This window comes from Nycticebus coucang, chromosome 10 (genome assembly GCF_027406575.1).
Source record: "Nycticebus coucang isolate mNycCou1 chromosome 10, mNycCou1.pri, whole genome shotgun sequence".
Classification (NCBI taxonomy): Eukaryota; Metazoa; Chordata; class Mammalia; order Primates; family Lorisidae; genus Nycticebus; species Nycticebus coucang.
In genome coordinates, this window is record NC_069789.1 from 44,465,551 (window position 1) to 44,484,759 (window position 19,209).

The following is a 19,209-nucleotide window of genomic DNA, read 5'->3' on the forward strand; positions in this document are numbered from 1 at the left end:
GCAGAAGCCTCATTTTAATCCAGTATTCAAATCTTTCCAAAAGGCTGGACTATTTTCCCATGTCAGTTAAGTAAAATACCTTGAAAATAAATTTGCTTGATGATTGAGGTTTTTATTGTCCTGGTGATTATTACACACTATCTGTGTTGTAGCCAGCATGATATTTGGCATAAATTAACGTGTTATTCTCTTTAAGTTCGGTTTTAAAATAACTATTCTTAACATCCTTTCTGGAGTCAGGAACTCTTCTGAGAATGTGATACAAGTTATGGGCCTTTTAATTTTCCTATAGGTTAAGACTTTCTTAACTCATCCGTGGATCCCTTGCTGTCATGACATCTTGTTAAGGAACCTGCTTTACATATACTTATTTTCATATTTTCGTGTGGGACACTTGGTACACAGTTCTAAGTAAATATTATAATGAATTTGTTCCTCATTAGGATGCAATTAGTTGTCTACTTTCCCAGAGTTCGTATAATGTCTTTTGACAGTTGACTGTGGACAGGGAAGTTTATTTGGTTAGCCACCCTAATTCTGCCTGTAACTAGCTACAGGATTTTGTGAAATCCTATAACTAGTAAGACGTGGTAGAAATGAGCTTGCGTTCTCAGCTACAGGACCCAAATTCTTGTCTGTGCATGCTCTACTAACTTCATAAAACTTTTTAGAAACACAACTCGGGTGTATGATGAATCATATCTCAAAATAATATCTTGTTTTGTATCGGTAGAGTCCTTTGCACTTATGCTGTTTCATTTTATCTCAATGAAAAGCTAGTGAGAGGGCGGCGCCTGTGGCTCAGTCAGTAAGGCGCCGGCCCCATATACCAGGGGTGGCGGGTTCAAACCCGGCCCCGGCCAAAATGCAAAACAACCAGAAAATAGCCGGGCGTTGTGGCGGGCGCCTGTAGTCCCAGCTACTTGGGAGGCTGAGGCAAGAGAATCGCTTAAGCCCATGAGTTGGAGGTTACTGTGAGCTGTGTGAGGCCACGGCACTCTACCGAGGGCCATAAAGTGAGACTCTGTCTCTACAAAAAAAAAAAAAAAAAGCTAGTGAGAAAGTCCGTGAGTTGTAATTATTCGGCACATAAGGAGAAATCAGGAAAGGAACACAGAGAAAAGCTTACTCAAAGTTAGCCAAAATCAGGACGTACGCAAAAGGTCTCATTTTTGTTCCAGCCCCGAAGTCTGTTTGTTCATAGATCTCTATTCTTCATGATTTAATTCATGCTACGTGTCAGTGGAAGATATCCAAGCAAAGGAGGTTGGATCCATTCATATCAAATGAGGTTTATACAGCAATTTGATGGTGTTAGAAAGGAAGTTGTAGGTGGCTCGGCTTCCATAGCACACTGTTTATGGTGCCAGCCACATACACCGAGGCTGGTGGGTTCCACCTAGCCCGGGCCAGGTAGAAGAATGGCAGCTGCAACAAAAAATAGTCAGGCATTGTGGCAGGCGCCTGTAATCCCAGCTACTAGGGAGGCTGAGGCAAGAGAATCACTTGAGCCCAAGGGTTTGAGGTTACTGTGAGCTGTGACGCCACAGCACTCTACAAAGGGCTATATAGTGTGAGACTCTGTTTCAAAAAAAAAAAAAAGAAATTGTAGACATGCATGAATGATGACTAATGACATTTTGTCTGATATGGTAGGCTACTCGTATACATGGTTATTAGTATTTTATCTCAGATAAAAAAGGACAATTTTGGAAAATATAAATTTGAACATTTTTTATGGATTTTTTTTATTCTGATCTACCGTTAACTGTACACAGGAATCAAACATAGCTGTGCTGAAGTTACCTGAGCTCTCCAGCATCTTTTTAATATCCTCCAAAAATCATCCTCAGTCCAGGCTAAGTGCCTTTGCTGTCTCTTTTTCTCTCTCGCATCCTGTTTCAGACTTGTAGAAGCTTGGAGCTGAGGGTCCTTGGAGATGGGTTCAGCTCCTCCTTGTGCAATTATAGAACTGAGGCCCAGAGTGGTTAAGTAATTTGCAGAGATTACACAGCCAACCAGTAGTAGATCAAGATGAGATCTCACATCTGACTACTGGCCCCTATTTATTTTCTTATCTTTTCAAAAGGAAAAATTAATTTCTTGACATTCAGAAAAGTCAAAATATAGCAGAGAAAGGCTTATTACAGCTCTGCGCATAGTGATTAAGTTAGCAGTATCTTTCCAAATACCAAAATGATGGATCTGCTCACCCTCCCCACCCCCGTGTTAAGTTTAACTTATCATAATATGCCTCTTCAATAAAATATTTTCATCACTGATCTTCCTTGATTGTTTTCTAGAGACTGTCTGAAATATGGAAAATTAAGCTTTCAATTTCTTCAGCTAAAAAGGGAAACATTTTATTCCATAAAACTTTCAACTTTTGTCAAATTGGAAAGCGGCTTCTTAGGTCTTCAAAAGGCAATTTTGTGTCACTTAATGCATCAGAAGCTATTTAATGAGAGCTGGTGTTGTACTTGGCACTGTTAGGCAAACCAGAAGAGATGGAATTGGGAGGTGAAGAAGGGATTAAAAAAATATAAACCCTAGAAACAGAGAACAGTGATGTCCTAATGTAGTAGTGAACATTGTGAAACAGAGAGAATTATTAATATACCCAAGAATAATACATTACAGCTTTCTGGGCACAGTAGGATTTGAACTTCGCCTTGACCAATGGATAGAATTTGAATAGCAAATAGAATTTGAAGAGGCAGAAGGCTGTTGAATGCTTGAGCATTAGCAGCAGAGTAGGAATTAACAGGTATCTGAGATGGGTGGGGGGTGACCAACCTGACTGAAGTAGGCTTGATGATCTTAGTTGAAAATAAGGTTGAACATGCAGGTAGGTGAGCAGAGATAGTGAGAGGTCAACATACTTGAATTTGAATCACAGCTGTAAATTTTGGGCAAGTCACTCAACTTCTCCATGCCTCAATTTCCTTGGGTAAAATTGGGGATAATCATAATCCCCCCATATTGTGGAGGAGATTTAATTTGATTTACAAGTAAAGTTTAGAACAGTGCCTTTTATGGGTCCCATCTACCTCAGTAAGCATTTTTATAACCTTTGGCTTTTGGTTGGGAAGTTAAACTATAAACTGTTATATTTAGAGTAGCCAGAAAATAAAGACCTGAAAGTAGTCTGAGGAGTTTGAACTTGAATAAACAACAGAGAGCTGTTCTTAGGCAGAGTTGGATTTCGAGAATGTGGGCTTAGAAAGGATCTATTCAAACCTGAGAATATGAGCACAGTCTCTACTCTGTGCTAGTTGCTCAAACATTTCACCTCTGGGGAAGAAAACCACTTGGCTGCCTGCACTGACCAGCATGTGGGCTAGTGACAAATAGCATGGAAGGCACTTGCTGAAAGGAAAAAAATAAAATTGGATTTCAGGGGATTAAAGTTAGTCAAATTTTTATGGTTCTTTCCCTTTGCGGTGGGTCTCTGAGGTCCCAGTTCTGAGGTTAATAAGTAAAAAAAGCTGGGGACCAGGTTGGTAGATTGAATATTAACGAGTGCCTCATGGATAATTACTGGAAAGTTACCAATGACATCTTTAGATGATCCCTACTTGGGTTCTGAATGGGCTTTTGGAGTCATTCCAATCATGTTTGACTCTGGTAAGGACAAGACTGCACCAGCTCCTTCTGGCATTCTAAGGAGACTGATAAACAAAGGGGGCAGAGGAGCTATGTCTAATTCTCAGGGAGGCACTGTTCAAGTTCTGGGATCTGGCCATTAATCGATAGTATTCAGACTCTCCCAGACTACTTTAGCCAGCCTCTTCTCCAGTTTTGATTTTCTTGGTCCTGTTGCATAATTGCAATGTCTTCCCTGTGGAATCTGCTAGTGATTCTTGGACTGTGATTCTAAAGCAGTGGTTCTCAACCTTCCTAATGCCGCAGCCCTTTAATACAGTTCCTGTGGGTCGCAACCCACAGGTTGAGAACCGCTGTTCTAAAGGGAAAAGACCTAACAAGTTACTTGCTATTTCCATTAAGCTTAGCCAACCTCTCAGATAGGTAATCTATTTTTAAACCTTCAGCAGCTGCCGATTATCTTGGATGAGTTCAAAAGTTTTTCTCTCAATTGGTTTTGCTTTTCGGATTCAGCACTCTGCTCCGTGCTTAAGTTTTTGCAACCTCGGCTTCTGCTGTCATCGCTTAGGAATTTGGAATCAGTAGGAACAGTGAACATGGATGGTAATCAAGGTCAACCACAGGTTTGGAGGGAAAAAAAAATTCCTAAATCCATTCTGCTACTCTAAATAGGTAATTAATGATGAAGAGTGGCAAAGTATTTGCCAAACCTGGTGCTAAATATTTGTCAGGAAATATACACATGGTGAGTAATATACACAATCTTATGATTAAGACAAGTTACATAAAATGTACCAGATGATGTGCAAATAACACAAAGTAAATATTATAAAAAGAAGTGATCTGTGCTTCACCTGTTATGTGGCCACACTATCTAAAAAAGCTTTCTCACATTTGCAGAAATAAATATTAAGGATTATTCTTGAGACCTTCCCTAAGGATTCTAGAGAATGTAATTACAAGGACAAATACAGTAAATAGCAGTAACATTTTTGTATTAAAAAAAAAAGTTTTTGTACTGTTGTAGAGGGAGTCAGAGAAGCTATTTCCCCTTTCTGCCCTTCCAGAGTCCCCTGGTGGGTCAGATGCCAAAAGCCTCCCCCCACACCGAGTTTTATGATGTGCCTGTGGAGAACCTCACAGTGAGGCTGGGGCTTCTCCCCTGGTCTCCTCCCCCCCCTTTCTTCCCTGCCCCCTTCCCAGTTTTTAAAGGCTTCAAAGAACATCTCTGGGAGACAAAAATAGCTCCAGTTGTGAGAGGCCTACACACTGGGAATGCAGCTGAGAGATGCGAGTCCGCAAGTGGAGCCGCCAACATGCATGTCTGGCCCGGGTGGATGCTCTGCGCTGTAGCGGTGCGGTTTGCCGCCTGGGCCCGGTGGGTAGAAGGGTAAATGGTTTTTCAGGGTTGGGAGGTGGGTCGGTAGTTTTGGTATCTGGTCATTGAAGGAGTCGAAACGCAACGTTCAGGCCCATTGGGGTAGGGGGGTGGGGGGCTCTTCTTTCCCCTCCCCCGCCACGTTTTTCAAATTTATTTTGCCCAGGCGGGGATTGGCGACGGTCAAAAGGGAGCAGTTGGCTCTGAATGTCACCCTGAAGGTAAAATGAAAGACAAAAGATGAACGCACGCTGGCTTTCCGTTTGCAGCGGCTGCGGTGGAGGCAGGAGCAGCAGGATTTAAAGGGGAAAAAGAAATCACAGGCACATACACACATATATACACACCCAGAGGCGTCAATTATGCAAACGCAATAATGCAATCAAATCAGGACAGTGCCGGAAATTTTTTTTTAAAAAATATAGATATTTATTTTTAAAAAGAGAGAGAAACATGCAAACAGAAACGTGCACATACCACGTAACCACCCGAGGAGAACCTGGCAGCCTCTCTCTTCTTCTGCCAAGTTATCATTGAGAAAACAGACAGGCATCATGACGTCCTGGGTCACAGGGAGTGCGGACCGACGCTACCAAGAGAAAAGGGAGGCGCCTGGGCGCTCCGGCTAGCCGCGGGCGCCCCTCGGCCCCTCGCAGCCCGGCTCGGTGAGTGCACAGCCGCGCGGGACGCGGACCCCGGGGCCAGGCCGGCCCCGCGCCCGCGGGGGCCGAGCGGGGGCCCGTGTCCTTGCCGCTGGCGGGCCGGCCAGCACCCCCTCGCCTGCCGAGGTCGCGGGAGCCCAGTTAAAGGAGGCGTGTGTAAGATGTGCAATGTTCCTGCATGGGGTTTTTGTAGACTTTCATAGCCAAAGAAACCGGCTTCGGCTTCTTTAAAATCCCCGACGACTCACCTGATTAACCTGCTGCAGTTCTGACCCTGCCAAGGTAACTGGTCCAAATCCTTATCATCAACATCTGGAGACAGACATTTGCATCTGGGGCATTCTTTATTTGCAGTCCTGGTTGAAATGTATCTTGCTACCCCCTTCCCCCTTCACTTGCTTAGAGTCTCTTGAAAAAAAAAAAAAAGCAGCCCCTCCCTCAATAACACAACCATAAGTACTGCCCACCACCCGTAGACATGCCTTACCATGACTGCAAAACTGTCAGCGTGTGTGCTGGAGACACAGATAAATTCTAATTGCAATTAGATTTGTTCTTTAAACACCCCTCCCCTCCCCCTTCCCGGATAGAGACTTCAGTGCTTGGTAAAGTGGCAAAGCGTGAGGGCAGAGTTAGGGCACTGGGAGGGAGGGGTTGGGGCAGAGGGGATCGGGGTCGTTGGGGACAGGGTGGTGCCAGGAGTTGAGGACTGCTGTCTTGGGCTGGAAGAGCCTTCTGTTGGTCGCTGCTGCTGTAGTCCTAGGTGTCACCCTCCTGTCCTCTACGCCTCTCCCCTCCTAGTCTCCCCAGCCCTTTCACCTTACCGAGGGAATCGCTGAAGTTACAAGGAGGTGACCCGACCATCATTGAAGTATTTCAAACCACCTACCTTCTTCTACCCCTCAAGTCTGTCAGAGCGTCTGCAGGACAGACACCCCCCCAGCTCCCCACCCCTTGTTTGGAGAAGGGAGTCTCGGAGAAAGACACGGAGGGCAAAGCTCCCCTCCTCCCCTCCTCTTTCCTTCCGGCAACCTTTTCCTAATTGCACCCCTCCCCCTTTCAGAATCTTAACGAGCAATTCTGAAAGAGTCCGGAAGGGCCTGGAGACCCCCCCCCCCCACCAATGCCTCAGTGCTGTGGAGCGATTATGTATGTGTTTATTTTGTGCTTGCTTCGGGTGCGTTGTGAATTGCCACATGGGTCTGCTTATGTGAGGGAAGCACGTTTGCTATGTTTGTGTTGTAGTACCAGAACCAGTGACCGTGCAATAAGGCACAGACACACACAGAAAGCAAATGATTTTGCTAACATAAAGGAGAGAACAATGTTGAAAATAGCACCCTCTCTCCCCTTTTTTAAAGAGAAGTAAAAAAAAAAATAAGAAGAAAAATTCTCTGCATGTGGGTTAAGAGAAGCTGTTAGGTCCATATGACCTCCTACTACTTTCAAAACACGCCTGCTTAATACTTTAAGTCAAGATCTAGAGAACTGCGGATGTTGTGAAGTGTGTTTCCGAGCAGCTGAGTGACTTGGTTTAGTTTTGAAGAGAAACTCTCCGTTGTTTCTCACGGTGCCCAAAGACCAAATAGGGGAGTATGCTTGGAAAATGCCCAAAGTCAGAAGCAGGAGGGAAGAGAGTCAGGAAGGTTTTAGAGAGGAGGCCGGGGAAATGGGTTTGGGGAGTGGTTTCAGGGGTCCCCCTCTGACCCTCTTGTCCAACAGATTTGATGTTATCGAAATGAGTTAACCAACCTGAGAAACAGTTCTGTCATTGTGGGAAAGAGAGGGAAATTTGAACGGTTCTCAAATTTGAGCTGAGGAATGCCTGACAGAGAGTACATGAAAACACTTATGGAGATAAAGTGACATTTTGAGCTTTTTTTCCCCTCCACGTATGAAAAGAATTAAGCATAGAATGAAAAAGGCCTAGGTGATCTTTTAAGCATACATTTGTCTGTTATACATGGCTTTGTTATTTTTATTGAAACAATTCTCACAACTCTTTAAACTTGCATTACATAGAATTAAAAGCGTGTGTATTGAGAATGGTATCATATAGCACATAAAACTGTCCATTGACTGAAGTGATGAATATAGATAAAAGATGGCTCCTTTTCTTTAATAAATCAAAGTAGCATTTAAGTCTCCATGCATGGTATGCGCTGAGACCTGCCTAGCTGGCCTTCTTACCCAGGAATTGCCTGGGGAGCCAAGGGAGCTCCTGATGGGGGGAACTCCTGATGGGTGGTGCTTCACCAAACTAGAGCAGATCAATTGGGTAGATTTCTGTGTGTGCTGCTCAATTTTTTCTGTGCAATTTTTCCAGAAATTAAAAGGTAACCAAGAGAGTACCATGTTCCCATCTCCAACTGAGCACCACTTATTACTGCAACAATATTTCAGTATTAAGAGATCTTCAAGATATTCCATCTTTCATTTTGAGTTCTGAATTTGAATCAGTGGGGGAATGCCAGCACAGCAAGATAAGATATAACTAACCACACAGACAGCTGAAGAGCTCCTAGGAATTGGTTGCTCAGAAGAGTATGTGAAACTATTCTCAGTAACCTTGTTTATAGAGACATTTTGGTTGCAGCTAGAATTTTAGCAAGAGCCTGCCAGACCTAATGGGCCTGTGTTTAAAATTGATCCTAAGTGTCTCTTTTTTCTTCTTCCCAGATATCTTATGTACCTTAGCTGAGCATTTAAGGTAAAACTTTTCTGATGCCCCATGACATTTTCAAATACCAACAAATCTCTGGATGTGTTTGTCATAGTAAAGGGGGTTATTTATGAACCCCTTTTGTTTACAGATCTGTCAATACTAGTAGTTTTAGTTTTTTTTTTTTTAATGTCTTGTGCGTCTGGCTCTGTTAAATACAAAACAGATCAAATCTGAGGAGGTTAAATTATGTCTTACAGATTGAGCTGCGAGATTGGTTCCGATTAGACATTGAAGATCTCATTATCCTAGGAAAGGGAATTTGTGATGTAATACAGAACTGTTTTGTCTTTGTTTCAAAATTGTTGGAAAACTGTGGGAGTAGAAAGATTTTGAGGGAAATGCCAAAAGCCACATTAATGAAGAAAAACACTGTTGAGATACTTTTGAATAATAGATAGGATATGTAATGGTCAACCACAAGATAAAATTTTTACACAGTATTTTTATGGTTTTAAATTGGCTGCATTGTAAACTAAGCTTACTACTCTATTAAGTCATTATACTCTTCAATTATTTAACATTTCTGGCCAAGCTATCTTCTGTGGTCTTTTTCTGTACACATCAGAAATGATATGGATGGTAGTAATTGCTTGTTGCTTAACGTGAAGACTTTGCTATGGAGGAAGGTTTCATTTTAACTTTTTGGGACAAATATTATGAAGACAGCATAGAGGGAAAAGAATATTATGGAAATTGCCTGAGCCCTCTGAAATGGGGATAGCTACAGAATTGAGATCTACCTAATACGCACAATTCTAGTTATTCTCACTAAGAAACCTTGACAGTATCTGCCTTCCAGGGACTCTGTGTTTGGAAATATTATATCTCTATTTAAATGCAGATCTCCACTTTTCTCTGGGGAGCAGTTGGTGAATCTTTCAATTGAACCACTGGTACGGAGTCTCCATGAACAATGGAATCTGTCATTTTGAAGTTATGATTACCAAGTTTCATAACATCATGTGTTTTAAATTTACTTAAAGTATCCTTTTAAAGTCAAAATAATGTTGGGGCTTCTTATGAAAATGAAGTTTTCTTTTATCACTTTGTTGTCAGTTTTTTAAAGCTGTGAAATAATACAGTTTTGCAACTCAGTTTTTAGGTTAGCCCTGCCATCCTACAGAGTAAGTGGGCCTTAGGAATCCCAGCAGGGAATTGTGAGTAAGTCCTCTGTGTTCTCCCCATGCTGGTGGATGGGGTGAGGGTGCTAGAGGCGAGTTTAAGGATCTTTCTACAGAACAATCTTTAGATTATTTTGAATCGTATTTATAATACCACTTTATGATGGCATCAGTGGTAGTAGCTAAAAAGAAGAGCCAGCGCCCTTGGAGCCTTTTTTTAAGAGATGATTGCAGAAAGGAATATAGTCTACTGCAGTAGAATGTCAATGCACACAGGCTTATGATCCTAGACCCTCTCAGATTCAAGGAACTGGAAAAATCCTCGCAAATCTTTAAGTTACAATTCCCGACATTGTGTTCCTGAGTACAAAAAAAATTCCTGTGATAATACTCCATGTGCCTTTATCCAATAGAAAGGGAAATTTTCTTTTTCTTGGACATTAGACACTATTCATTTACTAAATGTTGATTATTTCCAGTTGTGAAAGGCTATTCCTCCCTTAGCGTACCTCCTTCACTCACTTGGGTATAAATCCCACCTCCCATGTCTCTTGGACCTGTACTCTTTGTACAGGTATTTAATAGTGTATTTATAACATTACGCTTGATAATACCTGTAGTTGCGAAGAATCATTTATAGTTTTAAATCAAGTTCTTATTTATATTTTTAGTATGAAAGATAACTTTGTTTATTTAAATGTAATAATGACCATATTTACTGTCACAGGAGTTGAATGTGTCTGGAAACGTTATGATCAAATGTAAGACACTGGAGAGCAGAGATATTTTATTTACTTATGATCACTTATGGTTATTTTTGATGGCACATCTAAGTAAATAACCTGGATTGAGCACTTAAAAGGATGCTAATTAAACAATTTGCTTAGTTTACTTCCTTTATACAAACACATTTTTTTAAAGTAGAAAATATCCACATCTGACAGTGATTTCTTAATGTTTTTGAAGATTTAAAATGAAGATGCTAACGTTAGGTGAAGGATAGCAAAACTTTTGCATTCCTATTCTGATGGATGCTTATTTATTAAGATAAACAGTGTTTTCCATTTATCTGTGTTACCAGAGTGAGTCATTTAAATTTGGTCTTTAAGATATATTAGATTATGCCGGAGGTGGCGGGTTCAAACCCAGCCCCGGCCAAAAAAAAAAAACAAAACAAAACAAAAAAAAGATATATTAGATTAATAAGGCTGATTTTATGACCAATATAATTTATATTCATGAATACCTATTTTTATTAGCACAGTTATAGATTATGAAGCAAATTTCCATATATGTTAAATACTCCCAACAAGAATAACTAACATTTGTACAGTGGGTTACAGTTTATAACCATACATTATCCATAAAATGTTCTTTATAAGAATATTTATATTTTTAAGTGCACTTTCTCACTTAAGGCACTCACTTTGTGCAATGTTAGCATTATATGAAAATAGATTCTTTTGTCAGATTTCCCTCATTTCTTCATTCTTTCTTCTTCTTTCTCTTTCTTTCTTTTTTCTTTTTTCCTCCCTTAATGGGAAAAAAAACTAATAACTGGTTTTTTTGGAGGAATATGTATAATTGCTTATCATATATTTCTGTAAAAAAAGGAGATGTAACAAGTAATCCCACATGATTTTTGGAATATATCTTCTGCTCACCAGTGTTCTTGAGGAAAATGTAAGGTTGCAGAAATCATTTCATGCCCTGCATGTTTTCAAACATAAATCAGGAAAATTGTTAGCGAGTTATAGCTCTTCTTAGAGACTGTAGCTATAGTACTATAGTAAACACAGGCTATATATTTTTCCAAGTTATTATGTGTGGAGAGAAATCTGAAGTTGGCTATTTAGATGAACAGTTTAATTCAGTTATTAGAAATTCATTTCCTATTTAGTATGAACATTTATTTTCCCAAGGTTGCAGGATTGGGACATTATACCCGATGATCCTTTAGAACAATCACCTTCAAAGTTAGAAAATTGTTCTTTATAGCTAATGTGTATGCTACTGAACTTTGGTCTCCAGCTAAAGGTCAGTCAGAAGGGTGCTAAGCAGAGTTTGTAGTATGATCTACTTACCCGGTTCATCAGAGAACAGGAGTGAACCTTTGATTCTCCATTTCTAAAAATAAAAGGGTTTGACCCCCTGATCTCTAACTTACTTTGCTCCTGTGATTCTGAGTTAAGTGACTAATTAATAATGAATCAACCAATTAATCATGCTCACATTTATTTCTATTTTGTAAACTTATTACTTACTGTATGGCCTTTTGTAATGGCTAGAAATATTAGTATATAGATTAATAATTGAATTTAGGTTCCATGATTTGAAATGAAAGCCTTATGAAATGTAGATAGTCAGGTGTGCATTAAAAATTTTCCATTGTAGGTCAGTTATCAGGTATTCAAAACACTTTTATGTTTTCCACAGAAACAAACTTAAATGCTATTAACTTTCTTAGTATACACCATAAAACCTGTTGTTACATATTAGACTGAACTATTGTATTAACAGTGATGAACAATATATAAAGAACAGTTATATTACGTTACAATATAAAGGCAGTAAACCTGAACGATAGTTCATCATTTGTTTAGACCCAGAAGGTTGATGTTGAAGAGAATGCACATCTAACTGGAAGTTTAAAAGATGGATGGAAACTATTGCAGAGGATCGGAAAGGGATTTTTAGAAACCTGCAGGATTTTTAAAGACTAGTTACAAAGTGTATGGCTTTTTTATTTCCTTTGACATAGTGAAGTGTTGGCACTACCTCCAAGTTTATCACGAATTAGATTTGTTTTTCTTGACACCCAGATTCACTGAATGGGGGGGAGAAAAAATGGAAATAGAAAAAATTATTCTCTGAAGTAGTTGGTTAAGATGTGAGAGAAGAAAAAATGGAAAGCTTGTTGGAGGTAGAAGAGGGTGAGGGATGTGTGTTTGTGTGTGTGTGAGAGAGAAGTAGCCTGGTCTGTATTTAACTGTGCTATGGGAAGTAAAGCCAAAAGGAAAAAGAGGTAAACTAATATGTGCAAATATCCCCTGAAGGGAAAGTGCAGTGTGTTATGTGGAAAAGCTTTGGAATTACAGCTCTCATTTCAGAATGTCTGCAAGCCACTTAACTGCTGTATGATTTTGAGAAATTATTTAATTATCTGAACCACTCTCCTTTGTAAAAATGTGCATAACAAAAGGATCATCCCTTCTCAAGATGGTCGTGAGAACTCAGTGAGACTCTCAGGTACAGAAGTGCTTATAAACTGTAAAGCTATTTAGTTTTCGGTGGTGAAGAAGAGTCATTGGGTCAACCAGTTCTCTGTGCCGATCTGCTCTGGCTGCTCTGAGGTGAACTTGTTTAGGTCCACAGCGGTGTTTGGTTGGCACATGTCTCGTCTGCTATGGAGCAAGTTCTGTGGTAGGTGCTTTGCATATGACTTTATTTAGGGAGGAAGCAGGAAATAGTATGCAGCTGGGCAGTTGAATATAGACGATGTTAGCAAGCCTGCTAATTCTCATGTATCAGTGCCAGTGGTGGAGAATATTTACTTTCCCTTACAGATGGCCACAGCTTGGCTAGATAAACAAGTGAATGACTTTGGAAACAAAAACAATGTATCTAGTCATTGTTTTCTTTGTCTCAAACATTGCCTGTCATTTGTACTTTTATCAATACAGTGATATTAATCTAAATTTCTTGGATTGTTGCTAAGGCTGAAGCCATCGTTGTTTGACAGTGAACACCTGTATATAATAACATAAATTCCACTTTAAAAAGATATCAGGATAACATTAGAAGGATGTAATATATCAGTTGAGCTCAAGGTTCAGATACTGTACAGATCTCTTTTAAGAATATTTTTGTGGTGGGCGGCACCTGTGGCTCAAAGGAGTAGGGCGCCGACCCCATATACTGGAGGTGGCGGGTTCAAACCCGGCCCTGGCCAAAAACTGCCAAAAAAAAAAAAAAAGAATATTTTTGTGGGCTTGGTACCTGCCATTCAGTAGTTAGGGCGTGGGCCACATACACTAAGGCAGGCTGGTTCAAACCTGGCCCAGGCCTGCTGGCTGGTTCAAACCTGGCCCAGGCCTGCTAAACGACAATGACAACTGCAACAGTAAAAAAAAAAAAAATAGCCTGGCGTTGTGACAGGCACCTGTAGTCCCAGCTACTTGGGAAGCTGAGGCAAGAGAATTGCTTAGAGCTGTGATGCCATGGCATTGTACCAAGGGCGACATAGTGAGACTCAAAAAAAAAGAATATTTTTGTGGATGATTCACTGGTAGATGTCTAACCAATTCTTCCATCAGAAATGGACTACATTTCAAGGCATAAAATGAAACAGTAGATCAACAATTATTCAAGAAATTTGAGGTGGTTGTATACCTATATATATAAAAAACAGATTTTAACTGAGATTGGTATATACTCTTCTCCGATTGATAAAGACAGTGATCAAGAGAACTCTATATTTTGTGATCTGTTAAACATAAAACTGGAGTGAACCCAGAAATCAAGAGATGTCTTGGTTAAATTTGGACTTAACAGTAAATATTTATTCACACTTAGCAAAATTCATTAGGGCTCCAATGTTCAGAATGTGTGAAACAAATAATTTTAAAAAATCATCGGGGAGTTTAATTGGCAATCAGTGTTAAGCACTTTGATGTGTAGAATTCTTTGAAAGTAATGATAAAGATAGCACAAGTAACCTCCACACCATCCTTCCTTGACGGGTTCCGGTGTTCTATGAGGTTGATCGTGGGCAGGAAAATTACCCAACATGACCTTCTTTTCAATTTAGGAAAATTTATCCAACACATAATTTGTTTTAACATCATGCTAGGTCTGCTAGGGAGTACAAAACAGTTTTAAGATATAGTTTTTAAGGGACTTAAAGGGAAGTACAGTATATACACCTGAAGCTATTAATGATAATAGTATAATATGCAAAACTGAAAGCTACATAGCCAAATCATTTGCACACTTTAGAGAGTATGTGACAGAATCAGATGGTCAGGCTGCAGTTTACTGTGTGAGTCTCCCCTATTTAAGCCAAAGTCTTATCATTTGTAAATTGGGCACAGCTTCATCTATCTCATAGGATTGCTGCAAGGATCAGATGCAACAAATCTTTTGGAAGTGTTTTTTTTTTGGGGGGGGGGTTTGAGACAGAGTCTCACAATGTTGCCCTGGGTAGAGTGCTATGGCGTCACAGCTCACAGCAACCCCAAACTCTTAGGCTTAAGCGATTCTTGCCTCAGCCTCCTGAGTAGCTGGGACTACAGACACCTGCTACAACGCCCAGCTATTTTGTTGTTGTTGTAGTTGTCGTTGCTGTTTGGCAGGCCCGGGCGGGCTTTGAACCCACCAGCTCCATTGTATGTGGCTGGTGCCCTAGCTGCTGAGTTACAGGTGCTGAGCCTGGAAGTGTTTTTATGCTTTATGATAGAGATGACACAAATTATGGAAAGGGAGGGGGGAAGGGGTAGCACGTGTGGAAGTGTACTTGAAGGTAGGGACCAAGTCTTCACTGACTTTGTGCCCCCCGCCACCGTGTCTGGCACTGTGGCCGGCTCTGAGAGGAGGCTCAGTAAAGGTTTGTAAATGCATGCAGGGCAGGTAAGAGACACATGCCACCCTTTAAATATTCACATACATTTTTTTGTGTGTGGTATCTTTATTGTCTTCATTTCACAGATGAGGAAATAAAAGTTCAGAGGTTTTAAGCAGCTCCCAACCTCCTATGGGTAGAGTGTGGTAGAGTTGGAAGAGGATGCTCAGTCTATCTGGCCGCAGTGCCCAGACTCTTCATTGCGTTCTGTGGGCGCTCAGATGTAAGGGAATTATCATTGTTCCTGAACAATAATAGTGTGGCCAAAATGAAAAGCAAAGACCTTGGATAATTCACCAGTTGCCTGGGCAGCTCCTGGGCTGGCTTTCAGGTAAATAGAAGAACACTTCCCTGAGCTGCCTGATATAGTTTAATGTGGTCTTTTGTTAATCTGTCTGTTCTGATTTCTGCTCTTGGAAGTAAGATGCACGATAGTGAGAAATACCATGTAATATACCATAACCTAGACTTGTCATAGCGATAGAGAGAAAGGAAGGGCTTCCAGGAACTCAGATAATGAAGTGGTTAACCAGTGACGTGGATTAACTTGGTTAGAGCCAGCAGCAGCCTCCCCCAGCCCCTGTTTCTGTCTCTCGCTGGCTGTGTCTCACTGTCTCTTAACTTCCACTCCTAGAGTTGGTAGGGTCCAGATTGTTCTCTCTCTTCCATATTAAAGGTGATAACAGAGAAGGTGATTCTCCTTTGGAACAGCATATTTTGTGTTCCTCAGGGCTTCATTATAATAGTCGGTTCTATTGCAGGGAAGTTTTCCAGTCACTCCCAAGTTTCTAATGAACAGTACTAAAATGGCCCTGATAACAACACAGTGATTTCAAAACTCCAGTCTCTGAATCTGGAGGCTTTATATAGAAGTTAATACTGCATTACTGAATCCCCTACTATTTTTCCTTCAGTTTATTTCGGAGGAACATCTAAGGTTTCTATGAGAAACAGAAGGAAATGTGGTTTTAAAAATTAGGATTCATTTGGGCGGCACCTGTGGCTCAAAGGAGTAGGGCGCTGGCCCCATATACCTGAGGTGGTGGGTTCAAACCCAGCCCCGGCCAAAAACTGCAAAAAAAAAAAAAAGTTAGGATTCATTTAAAAAATTCTGTGAAATTTATAGTACGTAGATGGTCAGGAGAGCAGATACAGATGCTATATTTAAGGTAAGTTCCAAGGGATACAAAACATTCAGCTGGTCACAGCATGTGGCTTCCCAGGTGCTGTGCTCACATACCTGAGATGAAACCTGGTGGGGAGACACTCTCCACGCTCCTCCCTGAGGGGTGTTGAGTCTGCTGGGTGGAATTGTGTGAAGTTGTCAAAGGTTGCTCTGCTCTCTAGCACTTGGCACCAGCTCTGCTGAAATGTGATGCCATTGGTTTTCAGTAAAGGTTCCTTTCTGCAGGGCTGCAAACACAGATCAGCTGCTACTGTGTGTACACAACCAGGGAGCAAATCAAGCAGCACATTCAAAGCAGCCTTTTTCACCCCGAGACTTTCCAAGATCTCTTCACACAGGAAGTTTCCTTCTCTGTTGTCAGATTTAGCACCGTGCTCTTGTCATCAGACCTGAGCTAGGCTCCCTGCTGCACAGTAGAGAGGCTTCCTTAAGACATTTGTCCTTGAAACTGCACCAAACTCTTGGAAGAACCTAGAACGTGTAAGTATGTATGATTTAGGCAGCAATAGCACAGGGCAAAGCTGTAATCAACCATTATACAATATTCGATTAGCGGTGCAGGAGGGATTTTTCTGACGTTATGTTACATTCATTTTCAATTCGTTCTGAGGAAACAAATCAATTCTAGCTTCTGATACAGTGACTTTGCAGTAGATGGGGTTGTAATATGTTAGCTTTAACTACTTGCTGTTCTCATTTAGCATTTAGATGTGACTTGTGGGACAATTACTGTGGGCATTAAACTATAAAACTTCTAAATTTTTATTAAGCATTATAATTGTTGGTCATGTCCATCTTGACAAACAAGTTAGCGTGGGAATGATTTTAAAGAATTAACCATATAAATTCTATGGGTAATAGAATGAATTTGTATCGTTCTTGCTCTCATTAAAACATACTAGTTTGCAGTTTTAATTTACTCATAAAGAGCATTCCACCGAGGTTTTGTCTTAATTGAATCCTACCCAGTGCTGTCTGTTTGGTATATTAGTGTCTTGTGTGTATCTAAGTTACTTTGTTGGGGTTGCAGTCTGGTTAAACCTGCATTTAGGCACTCTCTGGAGTCTAAGGACATTCAGGTAATATAAGTGCTCACGGAATTTTGGAAGGTGGTGGATTTGTTTTCAAGGGTGGTCGTATTACCCTTGAAAGCTTTTTAGATGCACAACGTGAACGGCTGTCAGATGGAGACCACAGACCGACCACCGAGGCTTCTAAGTCCAATCTCTGCTTGTCCACTTTTATAACTCCAACCCATGAAAGCCTGTGCCCCCTTTCTATCAATATTTAATATGCAACAATACTTATGTTTATAAGATTAATTTCTCTCAGATTAGTCTGATTGATAGCTGGATTGTGGTTTTTTAAGAGCTTGCTCCCTGAAACCCACAGCAGAGAGCTGCATTCCATTTAACTAGTGAATGTAAAAACGGGTAACCATGGATTCAGCCACCACTAACTGCCAGTGCAATGACTTGTTGTAAACAATACAAATGAGCCAGGAGAGCAGAGGCAACCAGACATGAAATGATTTTAATAGAAATTACGGTAAAAGGTCATGTGATTTGGTATCAGCTTCTGTTCAGTTTTAAAGGGAAAGTCTTTCTTTTCTCCCCACTTGTCCCCCTCTACCTGTTCCTAGTCAGCCCCAGTAGGCATCTCCACAAACTTGGCAGGTCCCACTCTGCGCTTCCATCGGGAAGGGCGGCCAGTGTAATTCTGGGCAAAGTGTGATGACTTGTGGATTTTCACTGGTAAGTACCTTTATTTTGGAAACAGAAAGGAAGTCTGTGTATTTCAGGTTTCCTTTATGGAAGGTCATGTTAATTGCGTCCTAGAAGTTCTCAAGCCTGGACTCCAGAGGGAATAGGTCTTATGTTTCTTAGCTTTTAAATGGTACAGCTATCTTTTTCTCTTCCTTCCTAAGTCTCTGGATGAATTCATCACCTTGGTCTTTCTGAAAACTGTTACTTGCTTTAGACGTAATTTCTGCAGTGTGGTAATAAACACATGCAGATAGGTTGAGCGGCAAGCGCTGTCCCTGACCTCAGGGTTTTCATCTGCCCAGACCTTTGTGAGTTCTACAGGACTATGCTTTACAATAACATTTGCATTTCTCTGGTAGAGGTGGTTTCTGTATGTGTAAATGCTTGCGTGCATACGTTTGCCTCCAAACCCAGAAAAATGAGCAGATTCTACCTGTATTAAGTGCTAACCCCATGCTTTGTTTGGTGCACTGTCGTCAGTTATGCTTATTAAGAGGAGGTCAAAGGAAGAGCTCTAGTAAGAGAAGTTGAGGATGGGAGGAGCACTTAGAGGCACAGCTGTGTCTTTATCCAGACTGGGAGAGGGACCCAGCTGTGTCTTTATCCAGACTGGGAGGGGGACCCCGTCAGTGCACACTGTATGCAGGAATGAAGGTGCTCCGAGCCACAGTCTCAAACAACTGTGGGCACTTTAAGCAAAGGCCTCTGTCTGGGCATGTTGTGTCTCAAGGAGAAATAGACCTGATCTGGTTTCTCCATCCACACCCCTTCCACACACAGATAATGCATTTATATTTTTACCTCTTTTTAACATATATGTTCTTCTGAATAAATGCATAATTGCACACGCACACACACTATTTATGTGCGCACATACAGATGTTGTACTAAATTCTAGAATTTCAGGTGTGTATTTTTCTATTATTACCTCCCCTGCGATATAACCAGTTGGTACATGAAATATTATGAGGGTTATGATTTAGAAGCTCAGTAAAATATAAAACCATTAACTCTTTCTACATACACTCAGATTTTGTCTAGCAAACTCTTTGTTTAGAACTGTAAGTGCCAGGTATTAGCATAATACTTATATAAGCTTTCTTTTTTCTTTTTTAACATCGGTCTTTTTGAGATGTTGGCGAGCC

At 40.8% G+C, this 19,209-nt stretch overlaps 1 protein-coding gene across 5 annotated transcripts in view; it reads left to right on the forward strand.

The window, feature by feature from the left end:
* The window catches only part of ESRRG (estrogen related receptor gamma), a 660,395-nt gene that overhangs the window by 40,602 nt on the left and 600,584 nt on the right, over positions 1 to 19,209 (forward strand). For 2 of the 5 annotated variants that reach the window (XM_053607440.1, XM_053607447.1), the window contains exon 1: positions 4,877 to 4,984. The exons of 1 other annotated variant lie outside the window; for it this stretch is intronic. The gene's annotated coding sequence lies outside the window, so the exon portion shown is untranslated. Of the gene's footprint in view, positions 1 to 4,876; positions 4,985 to 5,554; positions 5,650 to 5,789; positions 5,929 to 19,209 lie in introns of those variants that run through there. 2 more of the 5 variants (XM_053607441.1, XM_053607442.1) reach the window with 2 other exon arrangements.